At 38.5% G+C, this 14,945-nt stretch overlaps 1 long non-coding RNA gene across 1 annotated transcript in view; it reads right to left on the reverse strand.

Annotated features, from left to right (window-relative positions):
* Nucleotides 1-461: 461 nt before the first annotated feature.
* LOC144232368 (uncharacterized) overlaps nucleotides 462-14,945 on the reverse strand; it is a 107,110-nt gene continuing 92,626 nt past the window's right edge. The window contains exon 4 of the long non-coding RNA XR_013335374.1: nucleotides 462-502. This is a non-coding gene — a long non-coding RNA (uncharacterized LOC144232368). The remainder of the gene's footprint in view (nucleotides 503-14,945) is intronic.

A 14,945-nucleotide genomic window follows, 5' to 3' on the forward strand; every position in this document is an offset into this window, starting at 1 on the left:
TGATTCATTTGTGAGTCACAAAAGAAAATAAAGAAGTAACCAGATATGCAACTAGTCTGATGTCAGTTGGTATGTAGGTGCTTAGGTGGAGAAATGTGGGTAGGGAACAAAAGGAAGTGGGGGTGGGGGGGGTGTGCAGAGAAGATACCAAATTGGTAATTCCCAGTGCTGCTAAAATCCCTGCATTAAGAAGCTCTATCCCAGGGACTCAAAATTCAGAATTTGTGAGTTATAAGACATAAAAATACTTTTCCAAGTGGATTCTTAATCCCAACATACCACATTACCATAAATGCCCACAAGAAAAATCATATTTAGTGACTGGCCCTGACATAAAATGGCCAACTACTGTCTTTCCACGTTTTCTATCTGTTTCATTTTGTTCCTTATCTACTGATTCAATTTTTTTAAAAAATTCAATCAGGTGTTCATGAAATTTTACCTTTGTCTTTAACACTCACCAATTTCCTCTTAATTTGGAGGGTGTAAACTTGGATAGAACCTGGAGTGACATAAGGGAGAAGGGCAGTGTTAGAGACTGAATGTTTGTTTCCCCCCAAATTCATATGTTGAAGCCCTAATCTCTTCCAATGTGATAGTATTTAGTGATGGGGCTTTTGGGAGGTTAAGATTAGATGAGGTCATAAGGCTAGAGCCCTATGGATGGAATTCATGCCCTTATTGGAAGAGACACCAGGGAGCTCAATTGATCTCTCTTTCCCAGCCATGTGAGGACACAGTGAGGTGGGACAGTCTCCTCATGGTACAAATAGTTATTTTAACTAAAATGTAGTGAGATGGTTTCAGACAAATCTCACCTAAGAAAAAAGTATTCTAATGTTCTTGGCCTGAAGATCACATTAGAATAGACAGTCAAGATTACAGGAGTCAAAGTGTACTGTTCCTCAGAGAAACTTATTCAACAGGAAAAAATAAGTTGTTAAACTGTCATACACACTTAACATCCAAATAAACACAACTAGTAAAATCAATAAAACAAAATCCATAATAAAAAATGCTCATTCCAGTAATAATCAAAGAAATGCAAATTAAAACAAGCAAATGATAATACTCAATATATGTAACAATGCGGAAGGAGTATGGTCACATTATACAAACACTTCAGAGAGCAATATGTTGATATACAGCAAGAACCGTAAATATATTCATAATCCTCAACTTCATACCACTTTGGAGAATTTAACTATGAGAAAATAATTCAGCTGAATACTAATAAAATAATGAGTTATGGACATGAAGATGATCAATAGAGTGGTATGCATTATATGCATCTGTATTTTTATAATATAATTTAATAAAAGTTGAGCTAAGTGGCCAGTGGCCAATAGTAGAAGTTAGAAAATTAAAATAAATAATATTAAATTGTACGAAATCATTCAAAATAGCAATTGTTAGGTACCTGGGTGGCTCAGTCGGTTAAGCATTTGCCTCTTGATTCTGGCTCAGGTCATAATCTCAAGGTTTGTGGGATCAAGCCTTATGTTGGGCTCTGTATTAACAGCACAGAGCCTGCTTAGGAATCTCTCTCTCTCCTTCTGTCTCTGGGGCCCAGCTTGTGCATGCACACCTTCTATCTCTTTCTCTCTCAAAATAAATAAATATCTTCTAAAAACAGAAATTNAAATAAAATAGCAATTGTTAGGTACCTGGGTGGCTCAGTCGGTTAAGCATTTGCCTCTTGATTCTGGCTCAGGTCATAATCTCAAGGTTTGTGGGATCAAGCCTTATGTTGGGCTCTGTATTAACAGCACGGAGCCTGCTTAGGAATCTCTCTCTCTCCTTCTGTCTCTGGTGCCCCTGCCCCATCTTGTGCATGCACACCTTCTATCTCTTTCTCTCTCAAAATAAATAAATATCTTCTAAAAACAGAAATTATTAATACAATATAAAAACATGGCAAATTTTATGTTAAGAGACATATAGAATGTTTTGTGAAAAAAATTGTAGCATAAAATACTGTAGTTGTAAATATTATAAAACATGTAGGCCTATGAAAAGAGCTAGAAATTATTATGCAAAAATATGTATCATTGTATGAGGAACTATGATTACGAATTATTTTTAAATGTTTGTTTATATTATTGTTTACCTTTATTAAAAATCAGAGGGATTTAGGATTCAAAGGTTTATAAGTACAATCTAAATACAAGAGAAAAAAATAGCCAACTTTACAAAACACATTTCAATTATTGAACTTAATATTTAATACTTTCCTTTTTCTTTGTTTCAAAGAATTTACTGAATATTCTTGTGACACAGTAAGTAAGTTCTATGACATGGAATATGCTTTCAGATACAGAGACTGACTTCCTAAGACTTTGCTCTAAATCCTGTAGCTATTAATTACTCACCTTCAATAGTCCTTTATGGTAAGGATGGCTCCCAAGTTGTTTGCCTCACTAAAATGTGTTCTTTGGTCACTGTCTTTTAGTTACACACAGAGGGACTTGGGACCCCAGGCCCAGAACCCATGCCCTAATGTTATCAAGAAATGCTTCTTTCAGGGTGCCTGGTTGGCTCAGTTGGTTAAGTGTCTGACTTCAGCTCAGGTCATGATCTCACAGTTCGAGCCCCACGTCGGGCTCCATGCTGACAGCTAGCTCAGAGCCTGGAGCCTGTTTCATATTCTGTGTCTCCCTCTCTCTCTGACCCTCCCCTGCTCACACTGTCTCTCTTCCTCAGAAATAAATTAAAAACATTTTAAAAATTTAAAAAAAAAAAGAAATACTTCTTTATTCAGGGAGAGGATTATAGATTTCACTGTTCTACTCCTTTTTTTAATATTTGCTTTTATTGCCTAGAGGAAAGGAGAAGGTTGTGTTTTCACTTAATCTTATGTTCTTTAGAGCAATATATCTAGAGCAGGAATACTAGAGAACACTAACGACAGATTCAGTTCCAAACACAAAGTCAACAATCTGACAAAATGTTATCTGACCTTTTCCTTTACATTTTTTCCCCAGTCTTTTGCCTCAAGGTCCAAACTGGAGGTTTTCAACCCTGAAAAAGTAATCTGGAACAGCTGGCCCTATACCGAAAACAAACTATCCTGACCTAGGGTGTGGTTGTCCTGAAAGAGACAAGCTACCAAGCAGACACTGGAAAAAGGAGCAGGGTACCCAGACAACATTCAATTCTCACAAGACAGGAAGGCACAGAAGCCAATTAGAGAAATAAGATGAAGTCCCAGTTCCCCTTAGTCTGTTTTCAACATGGATGCACAAACCAAGTGGATTTAATGTGACAAATTCTCAAGGGAAAAAAATTCTTTTAAAAACTTTTATTCCCAAGGAAATTAAGAGAGTGTTTAATTCACCTTAAAGGGATTATTTAACCCATGAAATAGACATGCAGGCACTTGCCTAGAGAATAGGGCAATTTGGCGGTAGGCTTAACAACAATCCTTCCTAAAAACACTACCTCTCTGCCTCTTTCCTCCACATGGGCTCAATATCTTTCCCTTTTGCTCAGTGAAATTCAATACTTTGAAAATTTTCTATTTCTTCTTCTTTTCCACGTTGTTCTTTAGTTTAGGGAATTGTTTTTATTATTTTGGCTCGGTCAATTAGTTGGCAGCTTGTGGAAGTAGAATGCAAGGTGAACTGGGAATCTGAAAACGTGTGTTCAAGTCTTTTTTCAGTTACTAACTATATAATTATTGACAAGCCAGTTACTTCTACAGACCTCTGTTTCCTCATCTGTAAGATAAGAAGGGCAAACTGCATGATTGCTAGGATGCCATCAACCTCAAATAACTTATAGGAAAAACATATAAATGGTGCCAAGAAAAACGGTGAGAAGGTATAAATACTTAAAAGCAGATGAAAAGGATCGTAAAGGTGGTAAAACCTTATATTTCATCTTTACCTGGCTTGATTTCTCAGAACTGAATCATCTCATGGAATGTACTCCTCAGAGCTAAAAGACATATAGATCAAAACAAAGCTCTACAAATGAAAGATGAACTTATGTTAGGAAGAGGTGACCGAGAGCCAGTTAATAAATTCCTGCAGTAGGAATATCTTACATTCTTTAAGACCAAAGCAAATAAGAAGGAAGGAAAAGTTTAGGTGCCCATTTCAGGGCAGCTTTTCTTCCTGGAAGACCGGGTTCTAGGGATTAGCTTTCATTATATCAGTCCTGCCACCTGAAAGACAAGTTATCCCAGGCCAATTTATTTTCTAAGTCTGCACTGGCTTATCACAATGTAGACCTAAATCATGACCAAGTTAGGAATGAGGAATATGCAAACAAAGATATAAGGAGAGTCAAAATAAGTATAATCCATAAATAATTCCAAAATCCCACTCTATGAAATAGTTTCAACTTTCTCTTTATTCACAAAAATGTTTTCCCCAAGAGATGACAGTAAATCACTAATTTGCTAGTTTGACCCTTGTCCTTCTTTTCACCTCCTGTCAGAACCAAGGTACTAAAAACTAAAATACGTCTTCTGACTAGTTGTTTTGTACAGTACTCAATTCTTTAGTAGAAGGCAATAGAAACTATGTGTATTTGTCAGCTCAGACTGTCATAAGAAAATACTATAGACAACAACAGGAATTTATTTCTCATAGTTTCAAAGTCTGGGAAGTCCAGGATCAAGGTCCTGGTGAGGGTTCTCTTCCTGGCCTGCAGATAGCTGCCTTCTTGCTAGGCCCTTACTTTGCAGGGAGAGAAAAAGCAAGGTTTCTCTTCTTACAAGGACATTAATCTTATCATGAGGGCTTCACCTTCATGACTTCACTGGAACCTAACTACCTCCCGAAGGCCCTGTCTCCAAACACTATCACATTTCAGGTTAGAGCAACAACCTATAAATTTGCAGTCAGGGAGAAGGCAGTGGGAGGGCAGCCACAGTTCAGTTCATAGCTCTACATAACCTACAAAAGAAATGAGTTTATTCAAGAATATTGAACAGCTCACAGAATCAAAGAGAAATCTAGAGAACCAGCAGGGTAGCTCAGAGGGGCTAGGTAGCTGGAGTCAAATAGTCGATTCATGGTGTTAATACTAGAAAAAATTAGTTCCAACTAAGATTTCAATCTTTAAGTCTTTCCATGCAAGATTTAAACAACTCAAAGAGAATGTGATTATCCTACTTTGAGTCATGAGGCAGGGTACCCCGATTAATAGCTTCAAGGACACATCATAGAGTGGGGTTGAGGAAAGTGAGGAACAGGGGAAGTAATTCTCCAAAAATAGAGAGAAATGAATATTTGATAGCCAAAAACAAACAAACAAACATACAAACAAATATCCATGGTTCTCTGTTAAGCAAAGATTTAGAAGAAACCAACATTTCAAAGCTGGCTCAGCTACTCATTAACTGATCATCTTGGGTGAATATATTCAATTTTATGAACCTTAGTTTTTCAATCATTCAAATCAAAAGGTAATATCTGTCTAATAGCAATCCTGTGTTGACTAAACAAGTTACACACAGAACAGTAAATGAGTCCTAAATGCTCAACAAATGTAGGTTCCCTCTCTTCTTTCCTCTTAAATATGGCAGCTGGTGATTCATTATATAAGTCTATATATAGAGTTTACTTTTAAAATACAAAATAAAATACAACTTGTACTATGTGGACATGTTATGCTATTATAAATGTTTTATATATTAGGCAATTATCTGACATCAAAGGGGTAACAGGCTTTGAGTCAGATTTAACTTATTAACTTTTGGTAAATCATCCTGGACTGAGGTAAAAAGGCCAAGTTTTCAAATCAGATGCCTGGAGAATATATAATCTTGGTGACAATACTGCTTATTATTTCTAAGAGCCAAAATAACCCTTCTGTTTGCTAAACATAAATAGACAAGTTTCTCATTAAGGTTTTCTGCCACATGGCTTGGATATGGAATTTTAACTGGATCTTTGGTCTTTGAATCCCTTGAAATTATACGCAAAATTGTGCATGTGTATGTCTTTATGCGCATGCATGTATGCATTCATACACACACACACACACACACACACACACACACACACACACACACAGAAAACCACTGCCTAACCCAAGGGCAGGGGCAGGTAAAATCCTGTGAGCCACTCCAAAAGGCAATGGCCATTTTCAAATTTCTCCTCCCTTTGAGACAGACTCAATATTCATCATTGTACAGTACAGCACATGAACACCTACAACAAAAGTAGCAGCAAGTGCACAATGCACCACAAAGTAAATAGCCATGCCAAGGATAGTGCTTATTTAGTCCAACATTTTAGCAGTGGAACTTTTTTCAATAAAAATTCGCCCTCAAACCAAGTACATAAAACATATTTTCTAGACAAATAGGTTCTACTGATACTTTACATTTTCACTGATTTACATAATAGACATGTTTTACAGAAAACATGAAGCACCCAGGAGGGTCCCTAGAGTAACTGAGACTAGACTGCTGAGATAATGGAGATCACCCACTGTAGATTCACATTCTCCAACCTCAGCTACAGCTCAGCTCTAGCAGAATTCCTCCTCCCTCCCTAAAATGGCTATCTCGAAATTCTTTATTCAAGTCCTACCTGCTCCCCTTGCTCCTGGAGAGCATATGGTCTTCTTCACCAAGAGAGTCAGATCTAAACAATGGAATTGCTTAGACTTTTTTCCCCTTTTCCCAAGCTTGCTCTATTGTTCTGTATCCCCACTCATTCTGAACTCCTTCTCTAACAGCTTAGTGTTTTCCTCCCTTCAATTACTCAAATATCACCTTCATGGTTTTTTCCATACCCTATTTTTGCCATATCAGTACTAGTGTCACTTAATAGTTTTCTTTATATCAGTTCATTTTATTTACTTACATATATTTAAACTTTTTTATTATAACCTTTTTAATGAAAAATTTTAAACATATACAAAAATAGAGTGATGCAAAAAGCCCCTGTGTATTCTTCAGCTTCAACAATTATCAACTCCTAACCAGTCATTTCTCCATTTATACCCACCCCCTTGCCCCCATTCCAAATATTTTGAAAATAATCCCAGTCATCCTATCATTGCATTGATAAATACTTCAGTACGTGTCCCTAAAAGGGAACAATTTTTTAGACATACTTTTGTTTTTTTAAAATTAGCAAATAAGGAAAAGGTACAGAAGGACGGATCATAGTTAAGAGAGAGTAACAGCATAGTTAAGAGAGAATAACAGCACCCAAAGTGAGAGGAGGAACTAAAACGAGACAGACAAAGAAAGGTAGTTCAAAGGTTGGCCAGGAAAGTCTCCAAGGACTAAGAACAACAGACACAGTGCCAGGAAAATGATGGGTGTAGGTAAAGGCTATGGTACATGAAGTATAGCAAAACTCGGGAAAATGGGAGTGCCACTGGTGGATGGGGAAGTACATTCAGGGATAGTGTTGGGAAGGATGGAAATTGGGGAACTGGATTGGGCCTAGGAACTGACACTGGGAAATTGGAAAAATACCAAATAGAACTTGGGGAGTAGAGCTAAAGAGAAGAAGGCAGAGCTGAGGGAAAAGTGATACTGAGAAAAGCATAACTGCAGACTGAGATTAAAATGAGGTGCAAATTTGGAAAGGGTTTGTTGTCAGAACTGTAGGGTAAGGTGGTCCTTACCTCCTTAAGGAGGGACGCTAGGTGTTTTAAGAGAAGGGAACCTGAGAACTGGGTGGAGACAAAAATAAAATGCTGTATATCGGCTGAGGGCTGAGGAAAGATACAGAGTCTGTGACTATCATAATCTTGCCGTTGGGTAAAATAACTTTTGCACACCGCCAATGACTTTTTCTGAGAAATCCAGGGATCCCTAGTCCCCACACTACTTGCTTTTCTGCAGCATTTCATTGTTTTGATCACCATCTCCTTCCATTGCACCTTTGAGTTTCATGATACTCTAGTTTTCTATCTTTGGATTCTCATTCTACCCCCAACTTGTTTCCCTCAAAATCCTTAGGTGGCTCTTTGTCATCTTCTATCTGCCTTTCTTTTTTTTTATTTTTTTTAATGTTTTATTTATTTCTAGGAGAGAGAGAGAGCGACAGCGTGAGCAGGGGAGGGTCAGAGAGCGAGAGAGACACAGACTCTGAAGCAGGCTCCAGGCTCTGAGCTGGCAGTCAGCACAGAGCCAGACGCGGGACTCGAACCCACGAACTGCGAGATCATGACCTAAGCGAAAGTCGGACGCTTAATCGACTAAGCCACTTCTGCCTTTCAGAAGTAACATTCATCAGGTTACATACTTCTGATCTCTTATCTACTCACTCATCTATATACTTGTTCCCAAGTCTACATGTCTATCTATCTACCATCTTGAGCCTGGGATGCAAATTCCTGACTGTGTATTGTACAACTGACTCCACACTGATGTACTGCAGATATCTTAAATCCAATGTACTCAGGGGAAAAAAAAAAACCCACAATTAATTTTTTAGCCCCCAAAATCCATTCATCCTCCCATTTTCCTTATCTTGGTTCCAGCATCTCCAATCACCCATTTGCCAAATGAAAAACATTGGGATCAGTTTTGTTTCCTTCTTCTTCTTCACCACCTGGAGTAGGCATGTTTGCTATCACCAGCATTCTTGTGACTGTCTATTCTAAGTTTGAGAAACTCCTCAAACCATCCAAAATAGAAGTTAGAACCTCTCTTTCCTAGCCTCCCTTTCAGCCAGAGTACAACGAGGAAGCCAGAGCTACATAGTCATGAACTGTATATGAGGTTAGACATAGGGGTGTGCAGTTTGGGGCAAGCAGTAGTAGAAGTTCCGGCATCCCATGTCCAGCATCATGTGTGGTGTGATATGCAGTGTTCAGTGGTGCTAAGAGTGGACTCTTCACCACAGAAACCCCAGGGTATGGTATAAATCTAATTCCTAGATGCATGACCTCTAGGCCTAACTCTCCTAGGCCTAGAACTCAGGAGATACCCTTCTGCAATCCTTTCTCTACTTCAGTAGCTGCGAGTATTTCCTTGCTTGTAACTAGCACATGGACAACTCAGTTTCCACCGTTTCCTAAAATCAGTTACTAAGTTTTGTCTTCTTGATATACAGACTATTCTAATGTTAAACCCTTTCTTTCCATTCCCATTGCCTCTGTCTTGGTTCTAGCTTCATCATCTGCCCAGGCTCCCCGGCCCAATTGCTTCAGCATATCTTGTAATATATATACTTTTAATCATATCTCCCATAGATTGCATCACTTCATCATCTGTGCCTCAAAAACACCACGATTATAGCACTGACCCCACTTCTTTGGAGTCATTTACATAAATCACTATTTTAGTCTGTCAGGCTGATATTTCTAAAAAATCACATATTGGGTAGTTTATAAACAGTAGAAATTAATTTCTCATAGTTTTGGAGGCTAGAAGTCTGAGATCAGGGTGCCAGCATGATTAGGTAAGGGCCTTCTTCCAGCTTGCAGACTTCTTATTGTGTCCTCATACGGTATAAGGGCTGAGAGAACTCTGTGGAGTCTCTTTTATAAAAGCACTAATTCCATTCAGTAAGGCTCCACCCTCATGACCTAATCACCTCTCAAAAGCCCTACCTCCTACTACCATATCACATTGCGTATTAGGATTTCAACATATGAATTTGGGGATGGGGCAGAGAGAACACAAACATTCAAACCATAGCAATCACTGTTTGTCCATTAGCCTGGAGGTAAGGCAGTGTGGGCTCAGTAGAAAGGACACACGTTTTAATGTCAGGCAGCTAGGAAATTCCCTTAGCCTCTCTAATTCTCAGTTTCATTGGGGTAATGAAAATGATTAGTTTAGTGAAAGCAAACTTAGCAAAGAATCAAAAGATTATTACAGATTTCATTCTCCTAGGTACTGTCAAACAAGCTTCCATCAATACCAGAACAGCTGCAGAATCATCTAGGGTGTGAGCTAAGCCTGGGCTCAAGTCTTACCTGGTCAAGGCCCAGCCTAGCAAAGAACAAGAAGTTCACTTCCGCCCCAACTTCATTGTCTGGACAACTTCCTGTCCTTTCTTTGCCCCAGGAGTATGATCAGCAGTCTTTTACAGTCCACTGATATCACACTGTACTGGCTGAGCTTCACCACTGATAACCTTTCCTACAGGGTGGTAGAACAATAATTAAGATAATGAGTGTAAACACTCACCATGGTACCTGACCTATGGCAAGCAGCACTTAAAGAAGAGTGACCATTATCATTATTCTTTCTGACCAGAGATACAGCTTCTTTGCATTGCATCTGTGCTCAGAATAGTAAGAAAAGGAAATTGAACTGAGTACAATTTTAGGGAATATATAAACTCATGACCAAATTCTGTTTTTATTGGAATAGGATATTTTCCTTTCCCTCAGCCCCTACCCTTTTCATTTAGCAAAATCCTACCCAGCTTTCAACATGCAGCACAAAACTGCATCCCTTTTACAAAGCCTTTCCCACTACCACCAGTCAGGATTAATCATTCTTTCCTCTAGATTCCCAAAGCTCTTTGTTTACAGATGATACAGAACCCATCACAAGGCTCATGACCTGATTTACAGTTACTGACTGACCAATTGATATGAGCATCTAATTAAACATATATTGATTGAGGACAACGACCTATATTACTCTCCTTTGTAAGATTCACAGTACCTGTGACAGTTAATTTTACGTGTTAACTTGGCTAGACCATAGTACCAAGGCATTTGGTCAAACATCAGTTGAAATATTGCTGTGAAGTCATGTTTTAGATGAGATTAACATTTAAATCGAGATATTTCAAGTAAAGCAGATTACTCTTGGAAATGTGGATGGGTCTCATCCAATAGTTGAATGCCTTAACAGAAAAAGGACTGACCTGGGCACCTGGGTGGCTCAGTCGGTTAAGCATCCCACTCTTGATTTCGGCTCAGGTCATATCACAGTCTGTGAGCTCAAACTGCTTCGGGCTCTGTGCTGGCAATGTGGAGCCTATTTAGGATTCTCTCTCTCCCTTTCTCTCTATCCTTCCCCTGCACTCTCTCTCTGTCTCAAAATAAATAAATAAACTTAAAAAAAAAAAAAAGGACTGACCTCCCTGCAAGCAAGAGGGCAGGCAACCTCCAGACTACCCTCAGACTCGACTTGTAACATCAACTCTCCTCTGTGTCTCCAGACAGCCTGAAAATTTAGACTTGCCACCCTCCACAATCTAACTCTTTAAAATAAATCTAGATTTTATATATATATATATAGATAGATGGATAGACAAAAAGGCTGATCGACAGAGTGGGGGGGTGATGTATGTAAATATAGATACCAACATATTTTCTTTCTTCTTCCTTTCCTTTCTTTCTTTCTTCCTTTCTTTCCTTTCTTTTCTTCTTTCTTTTCTTTTTTCTTTTCTTTTCTTTTCTTTCTTTCTTTCTTTCTTTCTTTCTTTCTTTCTTTCTTTCTTTCTTTCTTTCTTTCTTTCTCTTTTTCTCCTATCTCTATCTATCTATCTATCTATCTATCTATCCATCCATCCATCCATCCATCCATCCATCCCATTGATTCTGCTTCTCTGAGAACGCTAACTAATCTTAGCTAATACAGTATCTCTCCAGTAGGTACTCTCCCATGGTAGAGATTCAGTAACCACTTCATGAAAGGATAGAACTATAAGTAAATGAGTGAATGAAGTCAATGGAGATGAAAACTGTTGAAGAATGTAAGGAAATAAAGTACTGGGACACGGAAAACAGGGAAATGCCTGATGGAGTGGACACCATCCTGAGAGTAAAACCTCTGGAATCCCACCTTTTATCCAGTCTTTCTAGATAAAGCCCAGGGCAGGTATCGCTTGTTTGGGAATAAAGACAGTATGTGAGGCCAGAGGACCTTTTGGCTGAATCTCTAAGAGACCAGGGTTTAGACAGGGTAATGGTGAAGAAACTCTCACAGCAAGCCAGTGCTCAGTAAATGCTGTTGCCTGGCTAAAATGATGACATGATTATTACCTAGTTGTGAACCTAAGTTCAGTAGCAGAGGCCAGCCATGACCCTCTGTCCTTACCATACTATATTCCTTTTTTTTTTTTAACTCATCACATGTACTGTGTTGCCTATGTCTTCCTTCACATTCTCTGTGACACCTTTATATGCAGAGCCCCTTATCTCTCACCACTGTACACCAAGTTCAGTGGCCTGTCAGCTACTTTAAGCTTCCCAGAATTGCCCAGAAAGGGCCACATTTAAAAGCCATATTGCTCTCTAGTTTCTGCAAATACAGGAAGTGTTTGAGCAGATTTTTAAAGGGAAAACTATAAAATGTGGACAGTAAATTACATTGCTGCTTTCCCCTCCCATTGAAAAATGGCAGGCTGCTAAGTGGTTTGGAGCTCAGTCAGTGTTTCAGATTAAAGGGAGTTGAATGTAAACCTCACATTACTTCTAAAGCATGAAAAAGATAGAACCTTAAATAGTCCCCATAACTGACAGAGAGAAAGGTGGGGGAGGTGACTGTCAGTCGTCAATGCTATTTTTATGTTTGGATATAGTCTCTGGAGTCTTTTAAAGTGCAAGCATGCCCATTTTAAAGCAAGTCAATTTAAGAAAATCTAGCCTAACAAAACAGATGAATTAGCAAGTGGTTCTCCATACTACAAAGAATTCTTCACTCCAAAAGCAATTAGGACAGTCTCTATGATTATTAATGGTTTAAAAGTCTACCACAAATGTGTTTCTAATGATCCATTGGAAAAGTATTTCCCTTATTGAAGGGTCCTGGTAATTATTTAGAGACTATAATGAGCTATATCCATATTACATTATTTAAAACCTGTATGTACTAGAAGCCTATATTGGACAAAAGATTTCCTACACATACACAAATGGTCTCTCTTGTCAGACTGAACTATAAAAGGAAAGTTAAAATTAAATAAAAAATATATTCTTAAGAATGAGATTACTTGGATTCAAAATAATATTCTTATGGATCCATTTTTACAAAGCATTAACCTTAAAAAAAATTGAGGGCTTGATATTACAGAAGCCTTGAACACATTATTTGTTCATTCCTCAGGTAAATCTGGATTCCCTAACACCCCTGAAGCCCTGTGCTAACCCCTAAAGTTGATATGAGATGAAGGTGATGTTTTCCCTCCAAGGGAGTTGAGAAATAAACCATTCATGTGAACCACTTGAGAAATGAGGTCAGAAATTATGAACTGCCACGTAGAAAGTTACAGACAGCAAGTACAGCAGGAAAGAGGAGACCAGTATGGGCTGAAGTGGTAAGAGATATGACAGATGAGCTTGTTGTTGGAGGGAGAGACAGATGAGTGGAACAACAGCAAGAATTCACACGCAAGCTGGCTTAAAACAAGCCCAGGGAAAGACTTAAAAATGGGAGGAAAATGATGGAACGTGCAGAGATATAAAAAGAGATATGGAACGAGTTAGAGAAGCTATCATCAAATAGCAAGAAATGGAAACAAATGGAACAGTGTAGAGCCAGAAGGACCATAATCGTGAAAGATCATACTTCACAATAGCAAAAGGCAGCCAGGCCAGCTCCCAGGGCCCTACTGTTCAGGCTGACTCTATCCACAAGGTTCATGTTAAACGAATATGAAGTTGACCCTTGGAAAACTTGGAGGTTAGAGGTACTGACCTTCACACAGTTGAAAATCCACGTATAACTTGACTCCCCCCCAAATTTAACTGCTAATGGCCTACTCTTGACCAGAAGTCTTACAGGTAACATACATAGTTATCACATAGTTTGTGTGTGATATGTTTCTATACTGTATTCTTATAATAAAGAAGAGAAAATGGTTATAAGAAAATCATAAGGAGAGAAAATACACTCACAGTACTGTGCTGTACATATTTTTAAAATATGCATGTAAGTGGACCTATGTAGCTCAAACCTGTGTTGTTCAAAAGTCAACTGCACAATAACTTGAGAGTGTCCAACTAACATTTAGACCTTTTAACGATGGACTTTGTTTGAAACTCAGAATAGTTTTTCTTTTTCTCTATTAATTAGCCAGCACCAAGAGTTCTCTGTCACAAAAGGCGTAACAAAGTATTAACAGCAATGTCAATGTTCTATCCTGTCCTCATATGCATTACACTCATGGTGTTTTCTCTCCATCTCTAGGATAGATTTCCTTAATGCTGCCCCTGACTCCACTGAATTCTCCTCCAACCATTGGAAACTTTGTCCATGATCATCCCAGGGACAATATGCGCTATTTTATTAAGTCATAGTAAGGTGACAAATTTTGAGCAAGATCTGAAAATAAACCTTTAATTTCCACAGTAGACTCAGGGGTAAGAGTTATCCTGGTACCAAAAGAAACTCTGTCTGGCACCAGGCTGAGAGACTGAAGCAAAGTTTAAAGATCCAGGGTGAGAGGGTGAGGACAATCTACTCCGGACACTAAATATCCCAGTCATATCTCTAAATTGTGATCTCTTTCAGTTGCATAACACATTACACCTTAAATTTTTTCCTTTACCTTGTCTCATGCTCTAAATGCTTTAAAATAAAAGACCCTTTGGGGTGCCTGGGTGGCTCAGTCAATTAAGCATCCAACTTCGCCTCAGGTCATAATTGCAGGGTTTGTGAGTTTGAGCCCTGAGTCGGGCTCTGTGCTGGCAGCTCAGAGACTGGAGCCTGCTTTGGATTCTGTCTCTCTCTCTCTCTCTGACCCTCCCCTGCTCCTTCTCTTTCTCTCTCTCTCTTTCTCAAAAATAAATAAAACATTAAAAATTTTAATAAAAAATGTAATTAAAAACTAGAAAATACTAATTTGTTTTATTGTGCTACAACATCTATACAGCATAAAGCACAAATCTTAAAGCATACAACTCAATGAATTTCTACATATATACAAATGCAAACACACACACACACACACACACACACACACACACACACACGTAGTCCTACGTAAGCACCACTCCAAATCAGGATAGACAGAATTTCCAGCAACCCAGAAGGCTCTCTTGTACTCCTTCCCTCA

The sequence above is a fragment of the Crocuta crocuta genome, unplaced genomic scaffold (assembly GCF_008692635.1).
Source record: "Crocuta crocuta isolate KB4526 unplaced genomic scaffold, BGI_CrCroc_1.0 scaffold645, whole genome shotgun sequence".
NCBI classification, from domain to species: Eukaryota; Metazoa; Chordata; class Mammalia; order Carnivora; family Hyaenidae; genus Crocuta; species Crocuta crocuta.